Consider the following 13,601-nt stretch of genomic DNA (forward strand, 5'->3'; position numbering starts at 1 on the left):
CAGATTCTGCATGCACGAGGGAAGCTCTCTCTCACATATTTTTTCATAGCAGGTCAGACCACTGTAGTCATGTGACGTCCGATGCCAACAATAGCTTTGATTGGCCCAATGCAGCATCCACATCCTTTCCAATTTTTTTTATTTTGCTAAGAAGATGGAAGAACAGCGCAGTTGAGTACAGACTACACAATATTCTGCTGAAGTGCTGATGCTCCTTTCTCTCTTCTATCTCTTGCACCCTCTCTCTCCTCTCTCCGTCTCTCACACACAACGCCTGTCTCTGCTCTTTTCTCTCTCTGACACAACGCCTCTTTCTCCCTTCTCCCTCACAGCACCTCTCTCTCAGAGAGAAAAAAGAACCCTCTCTCTCCTGCGGTCTCACACATGCAGATGAGCCAATGATGTGGAATGATGGGATGTAACAGAAGGTGGCTTTCTTTCACGTCCATACAGTGCCTCATGCGTGCATCAGTTTGCTAATATAGTACAAAGGACTGCAGAGCACTGCAAATCATAGATTTGCGCCAGACCAAGGATTGGATCACGAGGCGGGACAACCACAACGAACGGCCAAAGATAATGGGACACCTGGGTACTGAAAAGTCAGTCTCCTCTCCTGTTATCCTGCAACTGTATTTGGGGGAAACCGTCGGCTGGCACTAGGTGCCAATGGAAGTGATGAAGCTGCCGTAGCATGGAGTAGGAACGACGGCTAGATGCAATAACAAATAGATCTGCCGGCAGCTGAGCAAACGCTCGTCGTAACATTGTTTCGACACAGACGATCTCTTGCAAGGAAATGGACCGTGAACCTACGGCACGGCGAAATCCTGCCGGAAAATAAGATCCGCACAGAGGTTGATGCTGAGCCGACGGCAGCAGCCTCGCCTGAAAATCTGATCCGATCGGGACGACTAGCTGCCGCCCCTAGTAACTTGCTCCCCAAGAGAAGAAAGACACGACATTAAATATATACGTATGTTTTTTAGGCAAAGACACGACATCGAGAAATAAGGGATCGAGTCGTTCCCGCGCCTCCTCAGAGTTCAGAGCATTCTGGCCATTCGATCCGTTTGCTTGATGCGTTTCTATCCGTTAGATCGATGCGGTGAAGGATTCTGGCCGTCGGATCGACCCCGCGCGCCTGTAGCAATGAATAGTTACCGCCCCCTCCCGGTCTCTCTCACTTCGCGGATTCGTTCTGATCTCGCTGACGTGTGGGGTAACCAGCAGATGGGCCCCGCACGTCATTTGCTTGGGCTGGGGCGCGTCCCGTGCGGCCCGTCGGCGTGCTCCACTGGTAAAAGATCTCATGCCACCGCCGAAATTCCCGTGCCCCGCCGAGGGTATTTGTGAGATTTCACCTAATCCTATGCCAAGTGGCTTCTCATCATTGGTTGCTGCCTCCCCAATCAGCTAGACACTGGGCCGGGTCTCTCTCTCGCATCTCTCTCGCGTTGAAGCCGCCGCCCCCTCCCCTTCTCTCGCGTTGAAGCCACTGCCCTACCCCGTCTCGTCGCGCCGCCGCCCCCTCCCCCTTCTCCTCGCGTCGCTGCCCCCTCCCCCTCGCGCCGCCGCCCTCAGAGAAGCACCGCGGCGGCTGCTGCTCCTTGTCGCCGCTCCTCACCCACCCACCGCGGCCGCCTCCTCCCTCGGAACCCTAGCCAACCGCACGCAACCCATGGCGTCGCCCAGCTCGCCGCCCCTTCAAACTCTAGACCCGCCCGTGCCTCCCTGCCCCGCCGCCGTGCAGTTCCAGCCCCTGCCCCGTCGAGCGGCTCATGGCGGTGTCGGATCCGGTGTCGGGGTCGAGGCGCGCTGCCCGTGCGTGTGGAGAGGCACCCGGACCTGGTCCAAGACTCGCACCACGGCATGCTCGCCGCCGTCCTCGTCAGGTGAGCGCTGTCCGTGAGGGAGAGCGAGCTCTACGCCCCTGATGACTAACACAAGTCGTGGCTCAGGGTCGCCGGCAAGGCGCCATGGTGGCTGCTCGTTCCCCTGCTGCCTCTCGCATGTTGACGCCGCCCCAATCCGAGCTCGAGCTATAGAGGCGTGCCGCTAGGTCAGTCCACCCCCTTGCCTTCTCTTGCTTGGACGTCGCCGCCTGTGAGCGCCAACAAGATGAGGAGGAGGCAGCGAGGGAGATGGTTCCATTTATTTACCAGTCTTTTGTTGATTTGGGATCTCGTTTGGTTGCAGGTCCCCTCTTTCTTCCAGTCTTTCCGCCGGATCTACTGATGCACTCGTCGATCTCTAGGTATGTGTCTATTTTCTCCTGTTCTTGGTGATTGGATTCTGCTAATCTCTGTTTTTTCCCTTTCTATACCTGCAGATTGGTCCTCTGTGGCTCAATCCCCTGGTCGATGCCTCCTTCGATCTATGGGTGCTCATCTCTGGTTACTGATCTGCAGGTCAACCCTTCTTCTCCCCCTCCTTTATGCTCCCCTTCTTTTCCAGAGCTAGGTACACGGTTGTATGGTGATATGCTGGTTGTGCATAGGCTGGAGAATAAGATCCTTCTATTTCTTGTCTTGTTTCTGATACAACCAAAAGTATCATTCACTTTGTGCACTGGCTTTTTTTGTGGTTGCCTTGCCTTTTGTCCCTTCCTGGTAGGGCGACACTTGTTCTTTTGTGCATGGAATGTTGATGTTTTTGTTCTTTTGTGTATGGATAAGAGTATTTGGGGCTTGGCTTAATTAGGAAGGAAATTCTATGTGGATAAATTGTTACTTGGCCAGTTCTGTTGTTGGCCTCATGTTAGATAAATTTCAGGTTTCGTGCTCGCTTTATGAGCTTGGGAGATGGTCACCTGTTCGTTTTTTTTTTTACTTTCTGCACTGCTCGATAAATCAATGACTTTTGATTCAATATCTGGCCTAGGTAGCTGTTCATCTTGCATCCATCTGTGTGTAGCTGAAGAATGTTGGTTCCGTCCATCTTGAGTAGGTTTTCTTGAGCACAGTAATTAATTTTTATGGAAAGTGTGTTTTGCCGAGTAATAATTATATAGGCTAATGCATGTCCCAGTTTAGGATTACTGTTACAATTACTCCATTTGCGGTGTTCCTGGAATCTGGTGATGTAGTTTCAGAATAGCCTTCTTTTGGTCTGACAAAAGGGGATTTCTAATTTGTACGTTAACAAGGTGTCTGAAGATATATATCTCGGCAAAGATACAAAAAAAGGGAACGTCATACATGGAATGGGAACACGATAAGGTTACTGATAAATTACTTTGCTTCAGTTTAGGAGGTTCTGATGTGGTGGTCTTGATGTAACTGCAGTATTCAGTGTAAAGTTTGTGGTCTGCACCTCTTTTTTTTCTTAAGAGAACACCTATATTTCTTATATCTAAAGAGTTACTGTGACTACCATGGGACTTGAGTATTCAGGGTCGTACTTCCCATTTTCAGGGTCGTACTTCCCATTACAGGCCGACGATACGGCAGATTCGGTTAGTGGGAAGATCGTCCAAAAGAACATCTGACGAGCTGACGCAAAGAGGTGATTACTGTTATTCTGCCAGTCGACATCGCTTCCACTGAAAATGTACCCATGTTTGTTGTCTGATATAATTTCCCCCCCTTGTGTCCATGGTTTTCAGGTCTGAACCATCTGTTCCTGTTATTGCCCCAGTGAGTGTGGGCAAGAAAGGCGGGAAGAAGTAATCCCTTCTGTTAGGTATTTATCTTATCTGTTTACCTTGCTTTGATGTGCATGTTACTATTTCCTTGCTTTCCTATGTACTGATCTGTTATCATTTTACCTTGTAAGAATCACTGCCCATTGATTGATTCTTGTGTCGTTTCAGGACAAAACTCAGTATTCTGGTGACATAAAACTTTTGCAGACGGTTAATGTAGATAGACGGTCTTTTATCAAAATGCCTGTACTAGCGATTCCCCTGCTTGCGCTCGGGCTCCTAGGCACTTACCGCCAAATCACTTGGTTGCTTCTGGGCGACGATGGTTGCTATCAAGACCATCTCGCTTTCCATCCGGACTATCGGGCTATGTAGATAGAGACTGGCATTTAGTCAGGTAAAGTTATACTTGGATTCCTTTCCATTCATTTATTCGAGTTCTCATATTTCTGTAAACTAACTTCTGCTCACTTTGTGCATATTAGAGGTGCGCACCTTATAAGTGCATGTCCTTGACTTGGCGGAAGGAGGTGAAACAAGTTCATCCAATGATGTGTAACATCCTTTGGAGTGCTTTGGGCCCTCGCGTTTCAGTTTCACAGAGATTTCCGTGTGCAGAGGGTCACGAAGACTTTGTTGCCTTGCCTATTTTGCATGTACTTGTGTAGACAAGCTGAACCTGCTGATGACTTTATTGCCTTGCCTATTTAGCATGTACTTGGTGGATATCGATGACTTTTATCAATTTGTGGCTCGGCGGTACCATTGTATCAAATCATGGAGTGCTTTGGGCCCTCGCATGATGTGCAACATCCTTTGGAGTGCTTTGGGCCCTTGCATGTACTTGCAAATAGATTTGACTTTATTGCCTCGCCTTGATACAATGGTACTATAGATTTGACTCAGGCAATAAATTTGTGGGATTCGGAAACAGTGTGCATTACAATTGTATCAAATCTATTGGCATTTGTCATTATGCTTATTGATATATCTCCTTCCTCCTTGAACTATTATTGCAGCTGCTCGTGGCCAGGGGCGTAATGTACGTGGAGGTGTTCAATAGAGGGGTCATTATGCCGCCCTACAGCATCAGGAAGAGGAACAGCAGGACCGGGCTGCCCTTCACCTATTACGACGGCATCTACCTGAACTCAGTTAACCTGAACTCCATAACTGAAGCTATGTTTATTCTGGTATATAATCTTTCTTGCTCAGAATTTCCAGTTTCTAGAAGTTAGCTTCTCTATACAGTCTGATATCGCTAATCTCAAATGAATCTTTATTTATTTTTTGTTTAATTAGTGCACTGATTTTCTTTTGCCGTGCAGTGCCTTTGAAGATGTACATCAGTGCGCAGGCGGACTGGTCTTCCTGTTCGTACTCCTAGATTGCATATCTGAACTTGGCCAAGAATGGACCCCATGCTTCTCTTGCCTCAGAAGCATGGTGACCTGCTCTGCCTCCCCCTAATTTCTATCTTCCACTCCTTTATGCTCTTGTGATTCTTGATTTGATGTGCCTGCTATCATGCTTCTTGGGTCAATTTACTTAATTTTTGCAGCTCTTGCTTTGTTTACCTCTTTGTTATGTTCTATGTCTTCCATATATATTGGTTAAAACTGTTCTGATTGTTGCTCATGATTTGAATTTCAGTTCATATGAAGCAAATAAAAGCATGCAGTGCTTTACAATTTGAGCCGTCGCCCCTCCGGCCTGCCCGCCGGCGGCACACTGCTCTTCCGGCCGCCCCTGAGCCCACGCGGCTTGCCGGATCATGCGCCGCCCCTGAGCTGCGCGCAGCTCTCCGGACCAATTCGTGCCACCCACGCCAACCTGAGATCCGCCTCTGTAGGTATGAACTCCCCTCCAATGTCCTCTTCCCCTCAATCCATTCTTTCTCTATTTTGTTCAACTTGTTAGCCAAATGATTCAGATTCTTGCCATGATTGATTGTTAGTCTTTGTACATGAATGGAAGATGTGATGTGAGACGAGAGCCAGCAACAAATGTGCTTGTTCTACATATAGGTGCACTTCTTTAGCTGATGCTTGTTACAATATTGAAAACCTTTTACTCTTTACTGCACTAGGACGTGATGGCCAGATCGCCGCGAGCCCCTACCCTGACCCCAAGGTCGTCGGCAGCGTCAATCCCGGCGGCCAGGTCATCGTCACCCCAACCTCGACGCCCAGGTCAGCAGAAGGTACAGTGGATTGCTGGTACATTTGTTGTCTGAAGGCCCAAAGTTTTTAAATCTAACTGAAACCAAAGCCTTGTGATTTATCCAACTGAAGATCCAAAGCTTGTAGTTAAAATGATAGCTAGGTGGTACAATGACCGACATCGTGTGTACCTCATTCATGTGGATACTAAAATGTGCTCTCATCCGCTATTTTGCTAGGACTTCTTTGTTCTCTTTCTTAATGCAGCCGTTGATAAGATAATTTCTGTAATGTTGTAAGACCATAGAGAACATATGTTTCATAGTTAATAGAATTGAGAACATCGTACATTGTACACCCTGTGACGTTAACAAAGATGTTCTCAATTCTCCTTAATTTGGTCTGCCTAAGCCACAGAAAATGTGTCCACTGCCTAATTGGGTGTTTAGTAATTCATTTTTAGAGAGTGTGGATTTTGTTTCATAACGGTTAGTAAAACCAGTAGCATCGTGGATCATTTTGGTACTGCTAAAATTTGGTCTTCCATAAGAGAATGGTTTGTGAACAACATTTTATTTTGATGGATCTATGGAATTGATTTTAACAACATTGTGGACATGAACTGTTGTATGAAAGGCTTAGTATTGGTTGCCTATTCTGACCAGCAAAAAGATTGTACAATGTACTAATAAAGGGAAAACATCCGATCAACAATCAAAAGTGACTCGTGACAAAGTTTTGGATTTGCAGCTGTCTCCTACTATGCAGATCTATTTGAAACATTACAAACCCCAACATTGGTCTTTCCATTAACTGTTTCAGTAACACCCAGACTTGGTACTGGTCATTACATGAAACAAAGAAGTGTTGATCGTATTGTATATTGCAGAAGGTAGATGAAGTAAGTGATGTGGCCTATTTTCTCACTACTTATTTGCTATTGACTTAACCATCATCCTATGCCTTCATGTTTGTTAGGGTTCATATTTTATTGCATTAACTAAAGCATGATGTTTTGTTATTTTACTCCCTCTGTTCATTTTTATATGGTGTGGATGGAAGAGTGAGAATAACTACAGGTTGGTCAAAGATTGAAAGAAATCGCTTATGTGTCTTTGGCTTCGACACTGCGCATAGGAAGTCGTCGCTGATAATCCAAACTTTGAAAAGGTTAGTTGAAGGTTCATAACTCTGTTGTCAATGGAGAAAGTGTTATATATTTCAAGTGACTGAACAAACTACTCATAGCAGGTTCATGTGTTGTGGCGTATGAAAGGTTGGAAGTCAAGACGATCAGGTAGATCTATCCAAAAAATATGCTTCTGTGAAAGTAGATAGTTTTTTTGTTCTTGCGTTGTCACTGTGGCTTGATTTTGCTGCATGAAAAGTACGTTGTCTGTATCAAACTTGATTGATGTGGATTGATCGACCGATCTCTCGCTTTTGTAAAGTATATATTTCCATTCCCTATGAACTTCCCTCGTGGTTGCTTTGCATTTGGTACATGTGATTGCCTTGCCTTCTGTCATGACTTTGACAAATGATTCTATACCAAGTAACTATTGCGGTTTGTTTAACCGCTAGGACAAAACGTTCAGCCAGGCACCAAGCGCCAAGGCGCGTTTCCGATCTAGTTAATACTACGCTTGGATGCTGCACCGAACATGGCAAGCCAGATTGGACCCCATCGAGCCTGGATGTTATCGCGGTGCGCCTATGTGCGCACAAGCGAGACTGGCCGGCCCAGTGCAAGGCAGGCCACAGGCCACATGCAAAATATTAGTTTTTTTCTTTCTGTTTCTTCATTTTTTTGCTTAAACTTAAAAATATTAAATATATATATATGTATATTACAAAACCAATTTATATAAAACATTTTAAAAATGTTAAATCTATATCGAAAAAATATTTCCCATGTATACCAAAAAAGTATACTGAAAATACACAATGTCCGTCGATTTTTTTCATGTATATAAAAAATGTTAAATAAGAATTTGAAAGATGTATGTGTATTGAAAAAATATTTCGAATATATATGAAAAAATAAAAAAGTTTATGAGCAAAATAGACTTCAAAACATACATATATGAAAAAAATATTAATCATGTATTTAGAAAATGTTTCCGATGTGTATAAAAAGTGAACATGTATATATAAAAAATATACATTATGCAAAAAAAATGTACACATCAAAATGTTTCTTCTTTATATGAAAAATGTACAATCTGTATAAAAAATAGTAGACACCAAAACATACATCTGAAAAAATATTAATGATATATTTTAAAATTTGTTAAAGGTGTATAATAAAAAAGTTTCTTAAGTATACAGAAAAAGTACAATCTGTATGAATAAAAGTAGACATCAAAATATTTATCTAATAAAAATGTTAATTTTGACTTTCAGAAATGTTAAATGACTATAAAGGATGTTTCTACTGTATCTTAATCATGTACTTAAAAATGGTAAATAGGTATAAAAATGTTTCACATTGTACACAGAAAATATACAATGTAAGGAAAAGGTAATAAAGCAAAGGATAACCAGAAGAAACAAAGAAAACCAAATAGAAAAAAAAGGAAAGAGAAAAAAAGAAGAAAGAGAAAGAAAATGAAGCAACTAATGCAAAACAGTGAAAGAAGCGGAAAAAGTGATGAACCCAGTTTAGCACGAGCTTAAGTGTGGCCTAGTGGCTACGAGCACTGCACTGTGCCCTGGGCTGATGGTGGAAGGCTTCAGCGAGCGCTGCCACTTCGATCGTTTAATGTGATAAATAGCTCTCGCGCCACCGTAGGGACTATATCTCGTTCATACTAATTCCTTATAAGAATGGCCTACAGGTGAGCTGATTGGGCCGGCCCATTAGGGGCAGTCGCTTGTTCGTTTTTTTGTTTGTGCTTTGTTTTTTCTATATACTTTGGTTTTATTTATTTTTTCATTGGTTTTCTTCAGTTTTCTCTCCTTTCTTTGTTATACTTTGGTTTTCCATGTTACCTTTTGTCTTTCTTAGGTTTTACTTTTGTTCTTTTTGTTTCCTTATTGTTTTTATCTGTGTTTCTTCACTGATTATTTTGTTTTAGTTTTACTTCTTTGGCGTTTTTTACTTTCTTCATTTTTATTGGGTTCTCTTTTCAACAAATGCATAATTTTCCTTGTACATTTTTTGTATATATGGGAAACATATTTTTTGTACTCATTGAACATATGCCATAAAATATATGCTAAATATTTTTGAAAATATGCATTCTTCATAAAGTATATTTTTTGTATACATCTAATTTTTTAAATATACTTTTAACATTAATAAATACATGAGTTCTTTTTTTGTTAAAAATTATTTTCAAATAGGTGTGATTTTAAAATACAAGTCGGTTTTTTTAATGATGAAAATATTTGTTTTGTTTATGCAAACATTTTATTTCATTTGTACAAAGATTTTTTTTAAATGGGATGAACATATGCTTCAAAATGTAATGTACATTTTCTAAATGTATGACCATTTTTTTACTGCCAGAACATTTATTTGCACATTATAATTTTTTAAGGCACATACATTTTCGTCTAACACGTGACATTCTTGAAAATTTCACAAACACTTTTCGCACATATAAATAACATTTTTTATATACATTATAAATATTTTGTATACTTTTTTACATTTTTAAATGCAAGATTAAGTTTAGGAAAATGTAAAGTATTTTTTAATATATATCTATATATAATATTTCTGAAATACTAAAATACTAACCCCTCCATTATTTTTATAAGATGTTTCAAACAGCTTAGATTGAATTATTTTGAGCATTGTCTGAGATATCTACAATGTTTTATAAGAGTGAACAGAGGGAGTAGAAAAATTTGACGAAAAAACAAAAAAAATATGAAAAAAACTGGAGGAAAAACGAAAGAGGATACCTCACGCGACATTGCGATGAGACCAGCCGTGGTTACTGGGCCGGCCTGGTGACGTCTCTTGAGGCGACGCCAGCTAGTGTCCCGCAAGCCGCAACGAGCGGGACATAGCCGTGCCCGTTTGTCGACCCTGTCATGGAGGAGTCCATGGAGGTCATGGGGTCAGTGGACCATGTGTTCACTCGTGACAGCCTCTGCCGCGTTCGTGCATTTCTTGAAAAAAAAATTAACATCAGTACAGACACAAAAGTATAAAGTATTGAACACAGTGCGTCCTCGTGCCTACCGCCAAGTACCTTGACGGTAGGGTTGTGCAGGCTACCGCCAGCCCGGTTGGCGATAGTGATGTTTCCTACCGCCAAAGTCCCTGACGGTAGGCTGTTAGACCCTATCGTCATGGACTCTAACGATAGCAAAATGATCAGATCTTGAATTTTTTTTGAACTAGTGTCAAATCTTAAATAGGTTTCAGAAAATGGTCAAAACATAAAATTTTGCCGCTTGTCGACAAGTTGGATTCGTTCTTCCAGGAATCATGCATGCCGGGGCGGCGAACCCAACCCGAGAATCCTGGGCTCGTTGAGACCTAGGCAAAGGAGTAGTTTGTCCGTTACACACGATCCCAAACCGTCGAGATCGCACGCACGCACGGTCAAACGCGGATCCACCGGTCCATATTGCGGCTTCGCTGCTTCCCAGGCCGCACGGGAGCGAATATGCTTTGATTTCACTGCCGCCCAGGTCAAAAAAGTACACGAAATTCTATGCCTAGATTCCCAGATCTGATCGTCTAATTTTATCTTTCGGTTGACTGGTTAATTAGCATTGCCAGTGTTTCTGCAATCCGGGGAATGACTGACGGTTACCAGGTCACGGGCTAACAGCCAAGGCTTGTGTTGAATATATTCTGTATAGGCATTATATCGCATGTATATGTAGGATCATTTCCTACCTTAGGGGTTGTTTGGATGGAGAGTTTTTAGAGAACCAGCTCTCTAAAAACGTGATTTCTGTTACAACCACCTAAAAACTTATTTGGGATATCTAACTAATCCGTGGATAAGTAATACTGAGTTTTATAAAATCTTAAAAAGCCAATTTATAGAAAAACGACTATTAGTCATTTTTCTACAAACGCATTCTCTACCATCGCGCAGGCCAATACCGCGCACGGCCTATTTTGGCTATTTGGATGCATCGGCTGGTTGAGCTTCATGGTCTACGTATGCATTAATTCTTTGTCGTCTATTTTTGTGTCCAAGTCGTCCTTGCTGGTAGCTCCGTCGAGCGTCAACGGCGCCGTCCAACACCGACACCATGACAGCGGCGACGTCGAACTCCGTGATGTTCGTCCTCTGCCGAGACAACGTCGCCACGGCCGGCAACGGCTTGTCCGGCTCGCCATGTTATCTCCGCCATGCTCAGCTTGGGCGCGGCTGACACCGTCGCTGGCAGCGTCCTGCTTCATACCGGTGTGCACCTGTACGAGCGTCGCTGCCACTGCTACGTCGACCTGCCATGTACACATCATAAGCTAGCTAGCAGGAGAGCCATACATGTGTGTCATGCAGCATGCAAGGAAGATGACGAGAGAAACATGCAGAGGAAGGCTACTAGCGAAGAGCCATGGCCTCTGGGACGAGCGGAAGACAATTGTGTAATCGTGTTTTCCCCTTTTTCCACCCAAACAAGGGATTGTATAGACTCATCGTAACAGAAAAACTAACAAAAACTGGTTTTCCTAAAAATCCTCTAAAAACCAGTTTTTCAAAACTCCACATCTAATTCTTTGTATCCAAACAACCCCTTACCCCGCCTCCTAGTTACCATGTATAGTCGAGGCCGTGGGCTGCTCATTGTAAATATATACGTGCGTGTATGCACCCAAATCAATGTGAGTTGCATTGCCAAACAATATGGTATCAGTTTCCCTCACGCGATCCTCTTCCTAAAGCTTCTGCTCTTGCCGCCGCCGCGCCTAGGTTGCCGCTGCCGCATCACCGCCGCCGCCGCACCTTCCCCCTGCCGCCGCTGCCTTCCTACAGCCGCCACACTTAGCCACCTCCCTCCATCGCCATGGCCTCACCCGGTTCATCCGCCTCCGGTTCCACCATCCCCAACCCGTTCGCCGGACCCGATCCTGTTCTCATCCGCGATCTTGACATCCACCGTCGTGTCCCCGTGTGTCTTGACTACTCCACCTCCACCTACTACGCCTGGAAAACATACTTCTCTCTAGTGTTCCGCGAGTATCATCTCCATGATCACATCGACGGTTCCGTTGATTCCAGCCTCATTCTTGGTGATGCCGAGTGGACGACCATTGATGCTACGCTCATCCGTTGGTTCTACCCTACCATCTCCAAAAATCTCTTCCACACGGTGGTCACCGACGGGGATGACGCCCTCGCCGTTTGGACCAAACCCAACGGGCTCTTCACCGACAACCAACTCCAACGCCGGGTTTTTCTTCAGCAAGAATTTTTTGGGTCTCATCAACTTGATTCATCTATCGATGATTATTGCATGCGTCTCAAGAAACTTGCAGATGAGCTCCGTGACCTTGGCGAAATCATCTCCGACGATCTCCTCCTCAGCACCCCGACGGCCGGGCTCAATGAGGAGTTCGGCAATACTGCCTCGAACCTCACCTTGATCCCGGAGCCAACCTTCCCCAAGGTCGTGGCTTATTTGCGTCTGGAGGAACGTCGCATGAAGATGGCGAAAACCAAGGCTACCCACGTCGCCCTCGCCGCCGGGACCTCCCGCGGCGGCCCGCCCCCGCCGGCTCCACAGGCGCCCGCCGCGCCGCGGTTCCCTCCTCCGGCGGCCTCCTACGGGCAGTACCCGCCGCCGCCCGCGGGTCCCTTCCAGGGGCCGCCACCCCCGCCTGCCTCCTCTGATCGCCGCCGCGTGGTGGGCGTCGCGGTCGCAAAGGCAATGGCCAGGGTGGCCAGCCTCGCCAGCAGCAGGCCACCGCGCCTTGGGCCGCGGCCCAGAACCCGTGGACGGGCCTGGTGCATGCGTACAGCATGCCAGTGCCCCACCCGCCCGCTCCTGGCCTCTTGGGCCCGCGCCCCGCGACGCATCAGGCGCTGATCGCCGCGCCCCAGACGACGTACGCGGCGCAGGCGCCGTACGCAGCACTTCTGCCAGCGCCGTACACCGCGCCCTCCTCAGCAGCCTACGCTGTAGCGCCGTACGCCGCGCCGCCGCCCGCTCCCTACGCTGCTACACCATCGGCACCGCCGCTCTCGCCGACTCCATGGGATCCGGCCCTCCTTGCGGCACTGCAATCCGCCCCCTCGCCGGCCAACTACACGGGTGGCGGCGATTGGTACATGGACAGCGGCGCCACCTCCCATATGGCTGCCAACCCCGGTACTCTCCATACCTCTTATCCCGTCCATACTTCCAATCGCATTACCGTCGGTGATGGATCATCACTTCCCATTACACACATAGGCCATGCTTATTTCCCTTCCACATCCACACCGATATGATTATCTAACATACTTGTGTCTCCTGGACTCATTACCAATCTTGTTTCCGTTCGTTCTCTTACTCGTGATAACCCTGTTACCGTTGAATTTGACATGTGTGGTTTTTCTGTCAAGGACGCCCGTACCCGGATGGTGCCCCACCGATGTGATAGTCCCGACGAGCTCTACCCGGTCCACCCACCCGCCTCCACCAACACCTCTCCGGTCGCCCTCTCCGTCGGTGTGGATCTTTGACACGCTCGCTTGGGACATCCTAACGACACCACCCTTCGTCATATTCTTCGGAGTTTTTCTTTCACTTGCAATAAGACCGACGGTCACACTTGTCATGCGTGTCGTCTAGGCAAACATACTCGGCTTCCTTTTAGCACTTCCTCT

The 13,601-nt window shown here is 45.7% G+C and overlaps 1 long non-coding RNA gene across 9 annotated transcripts; it reads left to right on the plus strand.

The window, feature by feature from the left end:
- Nucleotides 1–1,432: 1,432 nt before the first annotated feature.
- Nucleotides 1,433–7,278, plus strand: LOC125535437. 9 transcript variants are annotated; one of them, XR_007294676.1, is made up of 13 exons: nt 1,436–1,895; nt 1,962–2,062; nt 2,200–2,257; nt 2,333–2,411; nt 2,884–2,945; nt 3,396–3,507; nt 3,608–3,684; nt 3,815–4,043; nt 4,132–4,839; nt 4,975–5,092; nt 5,300–5,498; nt 5,736–6,978; nt 7,060–7,278. It is a non-coding gene; the product is annotated as an uncharacterized LOC125535437 (long non-coding RNA). The 9 variants fall into 9 exon arrangements; XR_007294675.1 differs by having other exon boundaries at nt 3,417–3,507; XR_007294678.1 differs by lacking the exon at nt 2,884–2,945 and having other exon boundaries at nt 1,437–1,895; nt 3,417–3,507; nt 5,736–5,849; nt 6,871–6,978.
- Nucleotides 7,279–13,601: the final 6,323 nt, after the last annotated feature.

This window comes from Triticum urartu, chromosome 2, assembly GCF_003073215.2.
Source record: "Triticum urartu cultivar G1812 chromosome 2, Tu2.1, whole genome shotgun sequence".
NCBI classification, from domain to species: Eukaryota; Viridiplantae; Streptophyta; class Magnoliopsida; order Poales; family Poaceae; genus Triticum; species Triticum urartu.